Source organism: Carassius carassius, chromosome 9 (genome assembly GCF_963082965.1).
Source record: "Carassius carassius chromosome 9, fCarCar2.1, whole genome shotgun sequence".
NCBI classification, from domain to species: domain Eukaryota; kingdom Metazoa; phylum Chordata; class Actinopteri; order Cypriniformes; family Cyprinidae; genus Carassius; species Carassius carassius.
This window is the reverse complement of record NC_081763.1, coordinates 21,980,960-21,997,052: the sequence shown is the minus strand read 5'-3', so window position 1 is coordinate 21,997,052 and position 16,093 is coordinate 21,980,960. Positions and strand designations below refer to the sequence as shown.

General features: G+C 35.0%; 2 long non-coding RNA genes across 2 annotated transcripts; one reads left to right on the top strand and one right to left on the bottom strand.

Moving 5' to 3' along the window:
• Positions 1–1,012: 1,012 nt before the first annotated feature.
• Positions 1,013–1,878, bottom strand: LOC132148618 (uncharacterized). The gene is made up of 2 exons (XR_009434946.1): positions 1,817–1,878; positions 1,013–1,707 (listed from the first exon to the last, which is right to left on the bottom strand). It is a non-coding gene; the product is annotated as an uncharacterized LOC132148618 (long non-coding RNA).
• A 1,292-nt stretch (positions 1,879–3,170) lies between these two features.
• Positions 3,171–5,689, top strand: LOC132148617 (uncharacterized). The gene is made up of 2 exons (XR_009434945.1): positions 3,171–3,439; positions 5,499–5,689. It is a non-coding gene; the product is annotated as an uncharacterized LOC132148617 (long non-coding RNA).
• The last annotated feature ends 10,404 nt before the right edge of the window (positions 5,690–16,093 follow it).

Here is a 16,093-nt window from a genome sequence, read left to right as displayed (position 1 = left end):
TCTAATCTGCATGGTTCCTATTGGTGGAGCTCAGATGTGTCCACGTCGTACTCTAGTTCATCTTCCCGTCGTTCATGATTGTGTTATGTATTTGTTCTATTTCACTTGATTGTTTTATGGAGGTGTAAAATTCTTTAGCATGTATTCTAATCATACCTCTTTTAAGGGTGGCTTGTAATATTCTGTCCAGGTACTATGGATGAAAAATAGCCTTTTGGCTAATTCTGGTACACTTCCAGAAATGTTTTAAATGTACAATGTGCCTGTTAATAACTAAGCAAAATAAATCTTTAGGTGGTGCTGTGGAGCTGATTTTGACAGTGCCAGTGTTACATAATTATCAAGTTATCAAATTAATAAGCACGTGCCTTATAAAGCCAAGACAAAAGTTTGAGCATTCATCATTTATTTGCCTATTTGCTTCTTATTCCAGTCTTTTTGATAAGTGGACATCCAAACAGGTTCTGCATGAGACATTACAGCTTTCAAATAGAGCCACTTATACACATTCTAGTATCCTGGATATAATGGAATAATTTCACAATGACCCTCTTCTCAGAGCTGTCATAAATCAATACTGAAATATTACATTTTCTATTAGAGGCTTTTCATTAATTAAATATACCCCTTTGTCACATGACTCGCCAATTCAGTGGAGATGAGACTTTGCATCTTATTTCCTATCATTAGACAGGTGAGCTATTTTAGCATATATTTGACACTGGCCAGCAGGTAATGCCATTTCGTTAAAACTTCATGTTTAACATTTTTTCATGTTGTTGAATTATTAATCCAAGTTTACTCAAAAACACCAACGTGGAGAATGAATTAAAAGTTCAAAAGGACATATCTATATTTGGTTCCATTCAGGTTGTCCTTGATGCTAATAATCTTTCCAGTTCCTCCTGTTGAAATGAATGCATGATGTTGCCATCAGTGTTATGTGAGGGTTGAACTATATTTCGTTTGCACCCAATATAGTGCTTTCCTTTCAGACAAGAAAGTTCAAGGCTTCTGCAAGCTTTCTTTCTCTTTTTTTTATTTCTTACAAATTCAGCTCTACAGCCCACAGACAGCAGGATTAATGTGTACTTCTATTTCAGTTATAAAAGCTCAGCCGAGCAAAACTCTCAAATTGGAATTAATGATGCCATCTAGCAACTGAACACAGGTGGACTCGAATAGTTGTACCCTGTATAGGCAATTAGCTCGATTGCTCATAATAAATTACTTCATCCAGTTCATTCTGTTAAACACAAGGGCTTGAAATTAAAATTAATTCCAGAAATTAATTTTGAAGTTGTCATTAAGTGTAAAATTCACCATATCTATTTTTTAAAGCATCTTGTTTGGCGTGAGGTTTGCTGGCCTTCACCAGTCACTGGGCCTGTTGACACTTAATGCATTTTCTCAGATCAGTTTTGATATCTGAGTTGTAAAAACTGTTCCATTTACACTTCAAAGATATGTAAAAATTGCATATACGACTTAATCAGATGCATTTACACTTGTACGGTCATGGCTGGAATGCATCTCAAACCTCTTCCTGTAGATTGCAATCCATCTTGAATGTGTTTCAGAGGGCATTTACATCTGGTTACGTTTTATAATCGGATAGCTACAGGATCAATATATCATGATGTGGCCAAGTGTAAATAGGTCAGTTTAGTCTGCTTAAACCCTCTCCATCTCCCAATGAAACCGCACCTGTCACAAAAATGAAAAGACAGTGATATTATTTTCATATTAGCAGCTTAATATGGAGAACAACTCATTATGTGTCGCCAAATTGAAAAAAAAAACACTTCATGCTTACTAGAGGGCATGGGAAACTCTCCCCAGGATTGAGATCCCGTAGAGGAAACTGATTCATCTACCTGAAAAAACAGAGAAACATTTTGGCCAAAAGAGCAAACTTAGTCATCTACAGTACCAGGGGCCAGGGTGAGAAAAGTCGCTGTTGGTATGGATCGATCTCATTACTTACACTGAAGGGTGTGTGTTGCTCCGGAGAGATCTGGTGTGAATGCTTCATTCTTGTACAAGCTTCCTCATGTCAGTCACACATTAGAAGAGGTGAAGAACCATCATTACACATTCGCAAATGAGGTTTTGTTAAATATCAGATTATGAGCATCCAGTTTTCCCATTTGTCTCTCTCTCTATTTTTTGGTACATACTGCATTGTTTCTACTACACCTTCACGGTACCCCACCCATCTCTTTTCCCTGCATTTCCCAATCCCCTTGACTGATATTTGGGATGATCACTGGATAATGACTTCAGGTGGACTAATTGTGATCATTTAATGCTTTGATGTTTCATGGGATCTGCTCAGCTAAAAGATGTTAATTAGGCTTATCGAAAAGAGAAAAGACAAGGAGGGATTTTATGCTAGATACTCTTCCCACTAGATTTGGTGTGTGTAATCAGAAAGTTAATACTGTATTCTCATAATCCCTAGTGTACTCCATTAACACCGTAACATAGATTCTTTGACTGGAGCACATATTAATCTTTAGCTTCAAGAAGCTTACTGCGTGCAGACGAAGTCAGTACTTCATTACTAGAAGAACACATTCACCTAAATAGGGAAAGGCAGCAATTTCCTAAACAGTTAATATAAAATCAAATTAATAAAATTTTACAGCAATCATATATCTCTCTAAACACACTGTTCAAGATACACTAAATCTACATTTACAACTAGGCCTCAGTTCATCGATTTAGAAAAATAGCCTAGCCTAATCATAAATAAACATGTTAGGTTATAAATGAATGTTTCTGAGCTATGTGTATTTTTTTTTTTTTTTTTATGTTAAGATGATTAGGCTATGGTAAAATTATGTAATAGCCTAAGGTAGCGTACTCGTGAACTGTTTTGACCGGATATTGAGTCATTTAAAGGTTCCATGGGCAGGTATTAAACTTAATAAAACGTCTTCAAGACTGAAAAACGATAAAATGATTTTGTAGGTTTGGGTTAATTGATTAAAGGTAAAAATTTAATTCATCCAGCTATTTTTGGTGTCTGTGTCATAAAATGTTTTCTAAATCGCTCCAAACGATTCAGCACGTGATTGGGCTGTCCGAACGATTCATCTGAATCGCGAATCGATTCAGACCGTTTTGCTTACGTTTTGCCCTAGTAAGTATTGGAGTGACTCGTTTGTGAATCAGTAGTTCTGATTCAAAACAATCAACAGATAACGTGGCACAGGTGTTTTTTTTCTCCAGACGCTGTTTATTATAATATCTCTCGTCAAATAAACACTTGTGAGTTAATTTGACTCAGGTATACTAGTGTTTTACTGGTCAACAGCCAAGTGAAAATGGCTTGGTTAAATCGACCATTCAGCCGAATGGATTGTTCCGGGCCACTGATCGACTTTCAAACACCAAAACCACCACAAGAGGGAGCCGTTCACAATAACCGCAGGTGAGAGGCCTTATTATTTATCCAGAACTCGTTAATGCAACTACAATGTACCTGTTAATGCTTAAATTATATTAAGCTTCTTTGGTTTTATTAACAATATAGAATTGAGCAAAGTCAGCAGTCAGATATATGAACTGCAATAAAGAGTTAATTGCAGAAGCAGCATTCAAATAGCTATGGCTTGGCATCTGTTCTCATTGTTGCTGATGCTGTAGCAGTGTACCTGTAAACTTCCCACCAGTTTATGAGCACTTATTCATGCATCTCAGCACAAAGCCGTCCCCATATGCTGTGATTTAAAGGGGACTGCTGATAGGAAACGATGCATTGACGGCAACACAAACACGGCAGGAGGGGATGATGGGAAACACGAGGCATAGATAGATTCATGACTCCAGCTTATGTTTGATTGTAAACATCTGTGTATAGATAACGTGTGTTGAAGTTGCAAGAACTGTGAGACCTGTTGTGTTTTGGTTCCTCTCGCACCTTTTCCCCCTAATAGTAGAAGGGACCATATCTCAGGGGGCTTGCTACCTTGGAAACATAACCTTATTTATTTATAGAGTCTGAGAGGAGAGAGAAAAAGAGCAGGAACAGATAAGAAAAAGAATCCCCCTGTCTTTCTCTCTCCTTAACATCTGGGGGCTGTTTGTTCGTTGAGGCACGTCTCTTAAATATTCATATCCTATTCTGCATCACACACCTCTAGTTCAGTGCCATAATAACCCCACCCAGTGTCTCCCAGGAGAGAAAACAGGCACATGCATCACACATGCACGCACGCATGCACGCATCCACTGCCCCGGCATTAATCGCATTGATCGCTGAACCTATGGGCCCTTTCAAATTTGAGGGCAGTTATTCATTTGACAAGCTTGACAACTCCACCACACAGAGCCCTCTAAATCCCGAAGGAATGTTTGAAGGCCATCGTGGAGGAAAGATGGATGGATGAGAGTTTTTTTCTCCATTATTCCCCACACTGCCATAAAGGAACAAAGTATAATTGAGAAGACATGTTTCTTCATATTTCTTTGCAAAGTTAGTGTTTTGTTATAGCTGATCGAAGTATGTTAAAGGTCAATTCATAATTCCATGCCTTCTTTTTATGGAGGACTAGAAGTGACACATGGAAATAAAATGAAGGAATTTGTTGTTCATTAATTCAAGAATTCAAACATCAAAAATGTAAATAGAAAAATTAAATGAGTAGAAAAAAAATGATCAGATATTTGAAACCATTTAATTCATGTAGTTAAATAAAAATAAAATGATAAAGTGATAGTTTATTTATTAAAATATCTGAAATAAATATTTAAAAATGTTTATTTAATTCATGTTCAAATAGTAAATTCCACCTTCATGCACATCCATCAATCGCAACAAAATGTTTGCTCTACAATTCAAATTGAGTTTTTGTCCTATAGTAGGCTTTGTTTTTTTTTGTAATTACAAGTTCAGAAATTTCTAAGAGTTGAGAAAAGGCTTATTGTAAATGTCTGTTTTATCTTGAGTGCCCCTTTAGTTATTCATTGTATGCAGGTGTGAATGTGCACGTGTGATCTCACTTGTATGCAGGTTTGATGCATTTTGTGTTTTTTATATAGTAGGAACATGGTTTTGCTCTTTGCTCAGTTTGAGTGTTTGCACATGTGTGAACATTTCATTGGTTATCTGACCTCTTTTAGGGTGTCAGATCACATTTTGCCCTGCATCAAATCGACAGCTCGCACGCAATGCTAATGTGTATATTTAAAATGAAAACTAGAATAATAGTCTAGAATAGTAGAATCATGGAATAAATCCTGCATAAAAAACAGTAATACAACTTTTTTTATTAGTACAATTTATTTGTGTATTTAAAGACTTATTCTAAATGTCAAAGTAGAGAAAAATTTACATTTCGATTCAAGACATTCCATTTTTCTAAAGGCAATGTTTTGATGAATAGTGATTTTTGTGCACAGACATGCACAGGTTTGACATACATGAGTGTGTACAGTAAATTAAATTTAGTGTCTGTAATTCTGATGCCTTTTTTTCTGTCCCCTCCTAGAACATGCTGTGCAACAGATGCTGTAATGATCTGATCCGTGCCTTGTAAACACAGCTCCTCACAGTTTCTTTACTTTCCACATCTCACGCAACAATGTAAAAATAAAGCACCCCTCCACCATCATCATAGTCGCCATGGAAACCCAAAGGTCTGGGTTGGTGTTTGATGATGTGTGCTGTGCTTTAAGGTTATGATTTGAGGGGAAATTCACTCTTTATATGTCAGAATGGTCGCTCCATAGAATCTGCAGAGATTAAGCTATTTTACATTTTCCAAGGTAACAGTTGTAATGCAATATTGTGAAGGGACTGCATATGAATGAGGCTCGCACAGAGATGGGTGGATAATTATTATCGAGAGAGGACCTGAGACTAATGGCATATAATATGCTGATAATAATGTGCTTTATTGGTCCACAAGGAAAGACAGACAGCTGTTATTCTCATTCATTATAGCACAAAACAAAAAGAAGAATCCTTAATGATTTTGAAGCAAGTAAAAACAGGATTTATGGAGAGCTGTGATTGGATGCACAATATTCTAACGATATTAGTTTTTTTCCTCAAACATTAGGAATTGGTGAATTGAACTTGATGTATCAAATCTTTTGATATTAATGGTATACTGTTATATAACATATCTTATGTGTGTGCATTTTTAGTACGAATGATTTTGTTTATTTAGCACAAAAATTTATGCATTTTGTAATGGCAGTAATCTGTTTTTAATAACTCTGCCATGTCTATTTTGATCAGAAACACATGAAACCACTAATTTAAAGTGTAACAGTTTTTGCTCATTTGTTTAAATACAGAAAAATCGAACGTTTTGCAAGCTTCAAAGTGAACATGATTTCATGCTCTAGATGGTCTAGATTAGCATATTTAATATTTAAAATTTATGTTCATGCATTTAATAATCTACATAATTCTGCATAAACATACACACTATTTAATATGTATTTCATGAATCTGGAGTCTAAATATTTTAAAAATGCAAACTTAAGCATTTAGAAAATATTCTTAATATCATAAGGTCAAAATTCGTAATTAGAAAAATATTAAGAATATTTTATGGCCCTAGTTGGCTCTATTATGGTTGAAAATTTGAACTATGTAACAGGGTTATTATTGTTAATTTAAACAAAATAAATTTCATTACATGAAATAAAATAAACATTAAATAAAATATAAAAACTTTTAGTTGGCTAGTTGCCAAAGCATTATTTCTCATGTTTGTTTAGTTTTAATAAACTGAATCTAAAAACAAATTAAACTGAAACTGAAAAACTATAATAAAATCTAGACATTATTTAAAAATAACAAATAAAAACAACTAATTAAAGCAACAACAAAAAAAAATTACTATATCTTTTAAAGATGAAAACAGAATATATATATATATATATATATATGTATTAAAATATTAACAAACTATAATAAATCAATGATACTAAAATAACTTTTTCTGTTTTGGGTTGGATAGGCAATATTTGTCCTTTTATATGTTGATTTTTGTTGTTGTCGATGACTGTAAACACAAAGGCTTTTAAATGTAAAAAGGTTATAATAACCAATTTTAGCAGAACGCAGTCAAAATAATTTGATGTTTATTAGAGGCATTAGCATTAGTATCAGTATTAGTGATACTGACCCTAATAGTACTTGGAAATAATTTTTTGGGGCCATTTGTATTGTCATGATTTGTATTATGCATAGCTTGAGAAGTGTGTGTGTGTGTGTGTGTGTGAGTGATTACTGTCCCACTCAACTGCCCTGTCTGATCCAGTCTTCTCAAGCCACAAGCCCAGCATATCACATCATCATCTCCACCTCCAGAGGGCTAACGATTGCCATAGCAATGCTGTCACTATAGCGAAGGAGAAATTCTTTTAGTTGAGCTGCTGTTTAGTGCGCAGCATTCTTCAGATGGGCAGTGCTCGAAACAAAGTTCTAGTAGAAACCAGTTTCTGACACATACACATGCACAGAAAGCAATCGAGTTGAGCTGCTCCTGGCCTTTCTGAGGAAAATGGCAGGTGGAGAAAAGAAGAGGAAAGCAGAGATGAAGAAGGTTAAAGAAACACTTGAATCTGTTCACTGTGTTGTCAGAGCTGTGAAGGAGGGATGACATGTTATTAGAAGGCAGGAGGGAAAGAAAGGTTGCAGCAAAGAGCCTGAGGGAAGAGAAAGAGGAAAGCACACCCTCTCTGTGCTTTATTGAACCCAACCACAACCACCTCACTAATGAGACACGCACATACATATACATGCATATGGGTCAGGCAAACTGTATAGGAGTGAAAGACAAAGGAAGGATGGAGGTTTGAGATAGAAACGAGAGAAATCATATAATGATGCACCTCAATTGCTCTTTTTTGTTGTTGTTGATTGATGTTAAACATTAGACCTCATTAACACATTGGTGGATTTTTGCTGATGAAGCAAAGAATGAGATAAATATATATAAAAAAACATTGAAACCTTATATTCTGCAACTGCATCTAGACAGACCAGGAACTTAAGTGAGGATCCTATTTGTGGATTTCAGCTTGGCTTTTAACACTATCGTTCCAAATCTCCTCCTGCCCAAATTAACTCAGCTCTCCGTGCACACCCCCATCTGTCAGCGAATCGCCAACTTCGTGACAGACAGACAGCAGCTAGTGAGGCTGGGAAATTCTCATTCAGCACCCGCACCATTAGCACTGGAGCTCCACAGGGCTGTGTTCTCTCCCCACTGCTCTTCTCACTCTACACTATTGACTGCATTTCGAAGGATCCCTCTGTCAAGCTCCTAAAGTTTGCAGATGACACCACACTCATCAGCCTCATTTAGGATGGAGTCTCTACAGACAGGAGGTTAAAGAGCTGGCTGTCTGGTGCACTCTCAACAACCTGGAGCTCAACACGCTCAAAACTGTGGAGATGATCGTGGACTTTAGGGGAAACCCCCTTACACTCCCCCTCTCACCAACATGAACAGCACTGTGACTGCAGTGGAGTCATTCAGGTTCCTGGGCACCACTATCTCTCAGGACCTGAAGTGGGACATTCACGTTGACTCCATTGTGAAAAAGGCCCAGCAGAGGATGTAGTTCCTTCACCAGCTGAGGAATTCAACCTGCAACAGGAGCTGCTGAAACAATTCTACTCTGCCATCATTGAATCCGTCCTCTGTACTTCAGTTACTGTCTGGTTCAGCTCAGCTACCAAATCTGACCTCAGAAGTCCGGACTGCTGAGTGAATCATTGGTACAATCCACCCTACTCTCTAAGAACAGTTGCCATCTGGTCCACACTGCAGAGCACTGAGCAGCAGAACGGCCAGACACGGTAACAGACAATTCATCTTATGAACACTTGACAATAATTATGGAACACTTACCTGTACTTATTTATCTAACACACATACTTAGTTTACATTTCTAATTTGCACATAATATACCTGTACATACAAAACTGCCTGTTGCAATATACCTGTACATACAATTGTCAATTTTTATATTGTAATTCCCACTTTACTTGTTCTTTTTTTAAATTCTTTTATTATCTGTGTTTTTGTCCTGTCACTGTCATTCTGTTGCAATATGAAAGCTTCTGTCACGAAAACAAATTCCCAGTATGTGTAAACATACCTGGCAATAAATCTCATTCTGATTCTGATAAATACACATACAATGTACAAAATCTGTAAAAAAAAAAAAAAAAAAAAAAAAAAAAAAAAAAAAAGTAATGAAAATGTAAAAAATTTTTATTGTTTATTAAAGAATGCTGAAAAAATTATAATAGTTTCCATAAAATATTAATAACATTGATAAGAAATGTTTCTTGAGCAGTAAATCAGCATTCTAGAATAATTTCTGAAGGGTCATGTGACACTGAAGACTGGAATAATGACTATGAAAAATAGTCATATAAATATAATGAATTCAGCTTTACCATCACAAATACATTAGTTTAAAAAAAAAAAAAAAATAGAAAAGTTATTTTAAATTGTATTAACATTTGACAATATCACTGGCTTTACAGTATTTATATCAAATAAATGCAACCTTAGTGAACAAAAAATCTTTCAAAATTTTTTACTGATCTCCTATTAGTCTGTATATATATATATATATATATATATATATATATATAGTGTGTGTGTGTGTGTGTGTGTGTAAGTATATGTGTATAATAATTTATGTGTATATCTATAATTTGGAAAACTATATACAAAAGGTATTTGTATTAGATTAAAACAGTCCAGAAAATCACATTCACTGAATACAAGATTAGTTTAAAGAGCAGCATAGGAAATAAACGTGGTCAGTCTCTACCAGCCAGGCGCTGTCAGCTTTGCACATCCATATCATTTGTGCTGCTCTAGAAGGAAGGAATTAAAAAATGTGAAACTCCACATTCTGCCTAAAAAAAAAAAATCTAATTCTCAGAGAAAATAATTTCAGTGCTGGCTGGTAGAGCTCAAAATCCCTGGCGATATTTAAATTGCAGTAATCAAATCCCTCAGTTGGTCTCAGCATGCCTCCACTGATTACCGCTCATAGATGCTTTTTAAGGGTACAAATTACTGTCCAAAATTAAATAGGGTGAAAAATGCAGAGTTTTTGCATGGTGATGTTTTCCTGGAATAAATCAGAAAACATCTCATGATTTTTGGCAGCTGTATTAGTTTAGTTCAGTTTTCTCAAACAAGTTACTTTAATATTAAGACTTTGATATAGTCACAGGCCTCATACCGATACTTTAATACCGATACCGATAATTTAAACTGCATAACTAATTTAATTCACACAACTAATTCAATTTTGGAATGACTGCTGGAGAACAAAATCACATCAAAAAACTTCTAATAATGAAAGCTTACATTTGGCAAATTTATATCAATAGCGATGCTAAACCATATTAATTATTTTGATAAAAATGTCTTAAATTATTAAGTAGTCGCAAACTCAACACTACTTTCCTGGCAATTATCGTTTTTTTAATGCAAAAATCTTCCAAAAATTAGAAAGAGAAGAAGTTTTCTCATAATGGCATCAAAGCTGCCTTTAGGAAACAATATTCTTCATATGCCATTGATTGAATGAGCAACAAAGAAAAGACCTTTAAACATCTCTTTATAGATTTATGCCTTTAGCGTCATGTCAAAAGTCACTGTAAAATTTGCTTTGTGATGATTTGGTTGCTTTCAAAGGGAAAAGCAGCTCAGCCTGACATTCCATTTGACAATTTGAATGGCCCCTTAGTATTGTTTTTGAGTCATTGATCATTTTGAAAAGGGCCTTGTAAGTACGTGTAGTTATAAACACCCTGAAATGTCCTATATCAAATAAGATGAGTGTTGCTTCCCAAAATATGTCAGATTTTCATTTTCATTGAATGATTATAAATGATATTTTTTTTATTGAAAATGTTTTAAAATATTATGCCAGTTGGCTTAGCCCAGGGCTATTCAAATCTTGCCCTGGAGGGCCAGTGCACTGCAGAGTTTAGCTCCAACCCTGATCAAACCCACCTACCTGTGATTTTTCTAATGACCCCAAAAACACTGATTAACAGGCTCAGGTGTGTTTTTTATTGGGGTTGGAGCTCTGCAGTGCACTGGGCCTCCAGGGCAAGATTTGAATAGACCTGGCTTAGCCCCTCCCACATAATAATAATAATTATTTATATATAAACTAATAAAAATTTTTTGCAGAGTCTGATGCTTTGTCCTAATATATCAAATTAGATGAGCAGAGTGCTGTTTACACTCCATCAATATCTCAGTTGTTTTGCATTGTTCTCTGCTGGTTTTGCCAGTTTGTAGAGTCCAGTCTTGGTAGGGGTTCAAGGACTAAACTGACCCTTTCACAGTTTTCTCTCTTGCTGTTTCCAATAAATCCATATTGTTTTCTGCTTTTCTCACACTCATCGTTCCTTTTTTCCCTGTCTGGTTCCTGTTTCTCCTACTTCACTTTTTTCCATCCTGATAATAATGACCTTGAGAAATACTTGGGTATTAAAATCATTCCCATCATCATCGTCATGGCGCATATGCTCTAGATTAGAGTGACAGTGAAAGATGAGTGTGATTGAGGGTGTGTGTTTGAGTGTGTTTAATGAATCATGCTCTTGTGTTTGAGTATGATAGACCCCTGTGGTCCAACTGTATCACATGCAGTACTGCATATTAATAAGAATTCAAATGTGGTGCCTTTTTCTTCTGACTCATCCGTCCTTTTGCTCAGTAATAACCACTAACAGAAACCGCACTGAGGTTGATTTGCAATCAGATCTGACCCATCTCATTATAACACGATGGTGAGTTTATTGGCTTAACTGATCTTGGACCTTGCAAGTGATAGATTGAACTATGCATATCTCTCTGGCACAATGCCTGAGATCTGTGATCTCCCTCTTTTTAATAGAGGTATAGCAGCAGGTTGGATCCTGAACTCTTTTCTTTTTTTCCTGTCATTTACCAGATGGACTGCAGGCATGCAGTCATGTTCCCTGAGCCTGAGCTTGCCTGGCCATACATTATTAATGATACAAATCATTAAGAACTCTCTCTCTCCCTTGCCATCCCTTTATCTGTCAATCTTAGGAATTCTTTCTTTGAAGCATCCATAAAAACACATGCACAAAACACTCGTGCACAACTCGCATGGTATATATTCTTCTTCTGCCTTAGTTATTATCAGAGGGATTTTTAACCCATGAGTCAGTGTTGTATCATCAATGTGCTCACATGGATTCATAACACTTTCTATAGCTGACTGAATTATGACCTTAATGCGACCAAAAACTGATTTTTGAGCCACTTGTGTGTAAATATGTGTGTATTTTTAATAATAATAATAATAATAATAATAATAATAGGAATAATAATAATAGTTATCATAATCTTTAATTTTTTGTTATTATCCATGTATTATATATTTCACGCACACACACACACACACGCACACACACACACACACACACACAAACACACGTTTGTTTTTGTGAAAAGTGGGGACGTCCCATAGGCATAATAGTTTTTATACTGTAAAAACTGTATATTCTATGGCCCTACACCAACCCTACACCTAACATTAACCCTCACAGGAAACTTTGTGGATTTTTACTTTCTTTTGTAATACCTGTGTCATACCCATGTCATTATACAGAGTTGTGTCCTGATATGTCACAAAAACAAGAGCACACACACACACACACACACACACACACACACACACACACACACACACACACACACACACACACACACAGAGAACTCCTTCAATTCAGTTTTTTATTGTTTTTAATGAAGTTTCGTAATGATGTTATTACTCCAGTCTTTAGTGTCACATAATCCTTCAAAAATCATTCTAATAAGCTGAATTGCTGCCAAGAAACATTTCTTCTTTTCAATGTTAAAATCAATTGTGCTGTTTAAAATTTATGCAAAAACCATGGCATACTGCCATTCAAATGCTCGGTTATGTATGTGAGTCTTTATTTATAATGTTACACAAAATTTCTGTTTCAAATAAATTATGTTCTTTTGAACGTTCTGTTCATCAAATAATCCTGCAAAAACTCTTTCACAAATTATAAAGCAGCAAAAACTGTTTTTAAAACTGATAATAATAAAAACCATTATTAATAACAAGCACCAACAAAATAATTGAGCTGCAAATCTCTTAAGGATCATGTGACTGAAGTAATGATGCTGAAAAGCTTTGCATCACAGGAAAAATTATGTTTAAAAATATATTAAAATAGAAAAAAAAAAATTCAAATTGAAATAACATTTCACAATATTGATGCCCCTTGGTGTATCATTAACATGATCTTTCAGATTCATATCATGTTCTTAGCATGACTAAGTGTGACTTAGTATGAGCAGAGCTGAACATGACCTTCAATTAAAAAAAAATATTTATTCCATTGCTGTTGCTCATGGTTTTTCCATGTACTATGAATTGTTGTCTTAGCATGTGCTCATGTGTTCTTTACATGATCCTTCATGTATTTCCACCATCTGTTCCATGTCTTTTCTCCTGTAGTGCATGATGTCACAGTTACACCGTGTCCTCTGCAGGCGCCATGTGATAAAGTGTGAAGTGATGAAAGCTCTGAACCTGAGCTTTTGTCTTAACTAGCTGCACCTGTGGCAGGACATTTTGTTGATCACTTGGTTTCTATTTTCACAACGTCCAGAGCTTCCCACAGGTCTGAAATATACTTGCAGTGGTAGCCAGGTGGAAAATCCTCCACTGCACAAAAATGGTCTACTATATGTGTCAAATAACAAATAATGTTTGAATTTTAACAATATTTTTATTTATTGAAATCCATTATACTGTAATTACGTGGCCTATTATTTTTTGTAATTACATACTCATATTATGCACTTTAAATTATGCAAAATTACAGCATTTAAATGGTAGAGTTCTTCTTACTTTCTCATATATTGTCACAGTTAATGGAACACAGATTTTTTTGATACTAGTAAAGTCTATGTTCAGTATGTGTCAAATAATATTCTTTGACTTTTCTTCCTTTGGCATAGCATCCCAGCTTCAGAAGTTTACTATGAATTAAATGGAAATTAAAATTAAATGCATTTTATTGTGTAACCAAAATACCAAAAATGCAGTGTAAATAGGAGTTATCCAAGCATTAATGGCAAGGACAGCCCCTTATACTTGAAAGTGGCCATGTATGAGGTGTTTCTGGTATGTTATAGTACATTAAAGGATTGATCATGTGACATTTACGTACGCCAAGTGACCTGTAAATGAGACAAACTGTTTTCATTTGCAGATTTGCTAAATATGCCTTTTTTGGAATTGTCTGAAAAACCACCTCATGCAAGCATACAAAGATTATTGTGTTTTATGCTTATATGGAGCTTTTACGAAATTGAAGTGTTTCCAATGGGGCAAATTTTCCATTTCAGTTTGCGCCATTTGAAAGGTAATGGAAATACATCTTATATTTCCATTAAATATAAGATGTAGAATAAATATAAGGATAAAGAATAGAGGGAAGAATTGTTGTGTCATCAGTCCATGACAAAGGAGCCAGATCGTACAGATCTTTAGAACCTGTTAGTTTGTCAAAATATAGCAACCTTTCCTGCTTACTATGTCCTTCTTTATATGATAACAGCTTCCACATGTTTTTTCCATGGTTTAGACATCATGATATTGTGCAATCCATGCTGTTGTTTACATTCGAGTATCTCCAATATGGCTGCGCATCTGGGTAACTGACCAAATGGTGACGTAGGTGCAAACGCTTTGGCAGATAAAAAAAAGTAAAAGAGGATAAAAATAATAAAAGCAAAAATGTTCCCCAAATATATTTGGGCGGCCCACCCAAGTAAAGTCTATGTTTTGGGAAACACTGGCATTGCACTGAGTAGCCCAACCCACAGTGAAATCTCATTGGTCTAAAGGTCCCACTCTGCATAGCTGTATATTAAACATCAAACATCTTCTGATTGCTATGATTGTGTCACATTGTACAGCAGTTTCACATTCAAACCTCCCACATTGTACTTTTAGGACAGATTTTCTATGTGACCTTTAGAAAACCTTGATTAATTTAATTATGTTAATAAGAAAGGTGGCTTGATTTGTGGTCTATGGTCAGAGGTAAAGGACTGATTTAAAAGAGTGTTACTGTGACTGCTTATTAATGTCATTATTGTATATCTGTTTTTGTGCATGCTTGTGTGTGTTGCACCTAATTGCCATAGAGTCATGTCCTTCATCAGCTTCATCTGCTAAATTGGGCAAAAATCCTCCCCTTCCCATGCAGAAGGACATGCTGCTGTCATGGCAACCTCGCCTTGTTTCATTGCAATCATGCAACACTTCCTTGACATTTCTACACTGAGCTTCTGTCAAACCCTCACGCACACAGGATCACTATCACAGTGTGTTTCCTTAGGCTACACACACTCATGACTTCACACATCCATCCTTTCCTGTCTTCAATTGGCAATACCATTATACCTTTTCACTCATTCTTTGTTAATTACTGTCATTATCTTAATTATTTAAATGGATAGAGGATCCAAAAATGTAAATTTGCCATCTTTTAATCACCCTCATGTTGTTCCACACCTGAATGACTTTCATTTTCCTGTGAAGCACAGAATAAGATATTTTAAATTCTATATAATGGACAAGATATGCTGGACTTTATAGCATGTTTTTAAATATGCTGAAATATGATCTTAATATAACAAAAAAACATGTCCGTTTTAAGTAATGTTTGAGACACCCCCACTTATTTAATAATAAGATTAAATAAAACAGCAACAACAATAATAATATTTAAAACAGCAATAACACCACAAAAAATAATTAAACATAATAATAATTAGTAATATATTTAAGAATGAGAATGTTTAAAAATAACAGCAACAATAACAACAAAAACAATTATAATACCAATAATATAATACATAATAAGTAATAATAATAATAATTTAAAAATAACAATACAAGAAAAATAATAAACATCAAATATCAACAACAATTATTATTATTGTAGTGATATTATTTCTAAACAATACATAATAATAATAATAATACACAATAA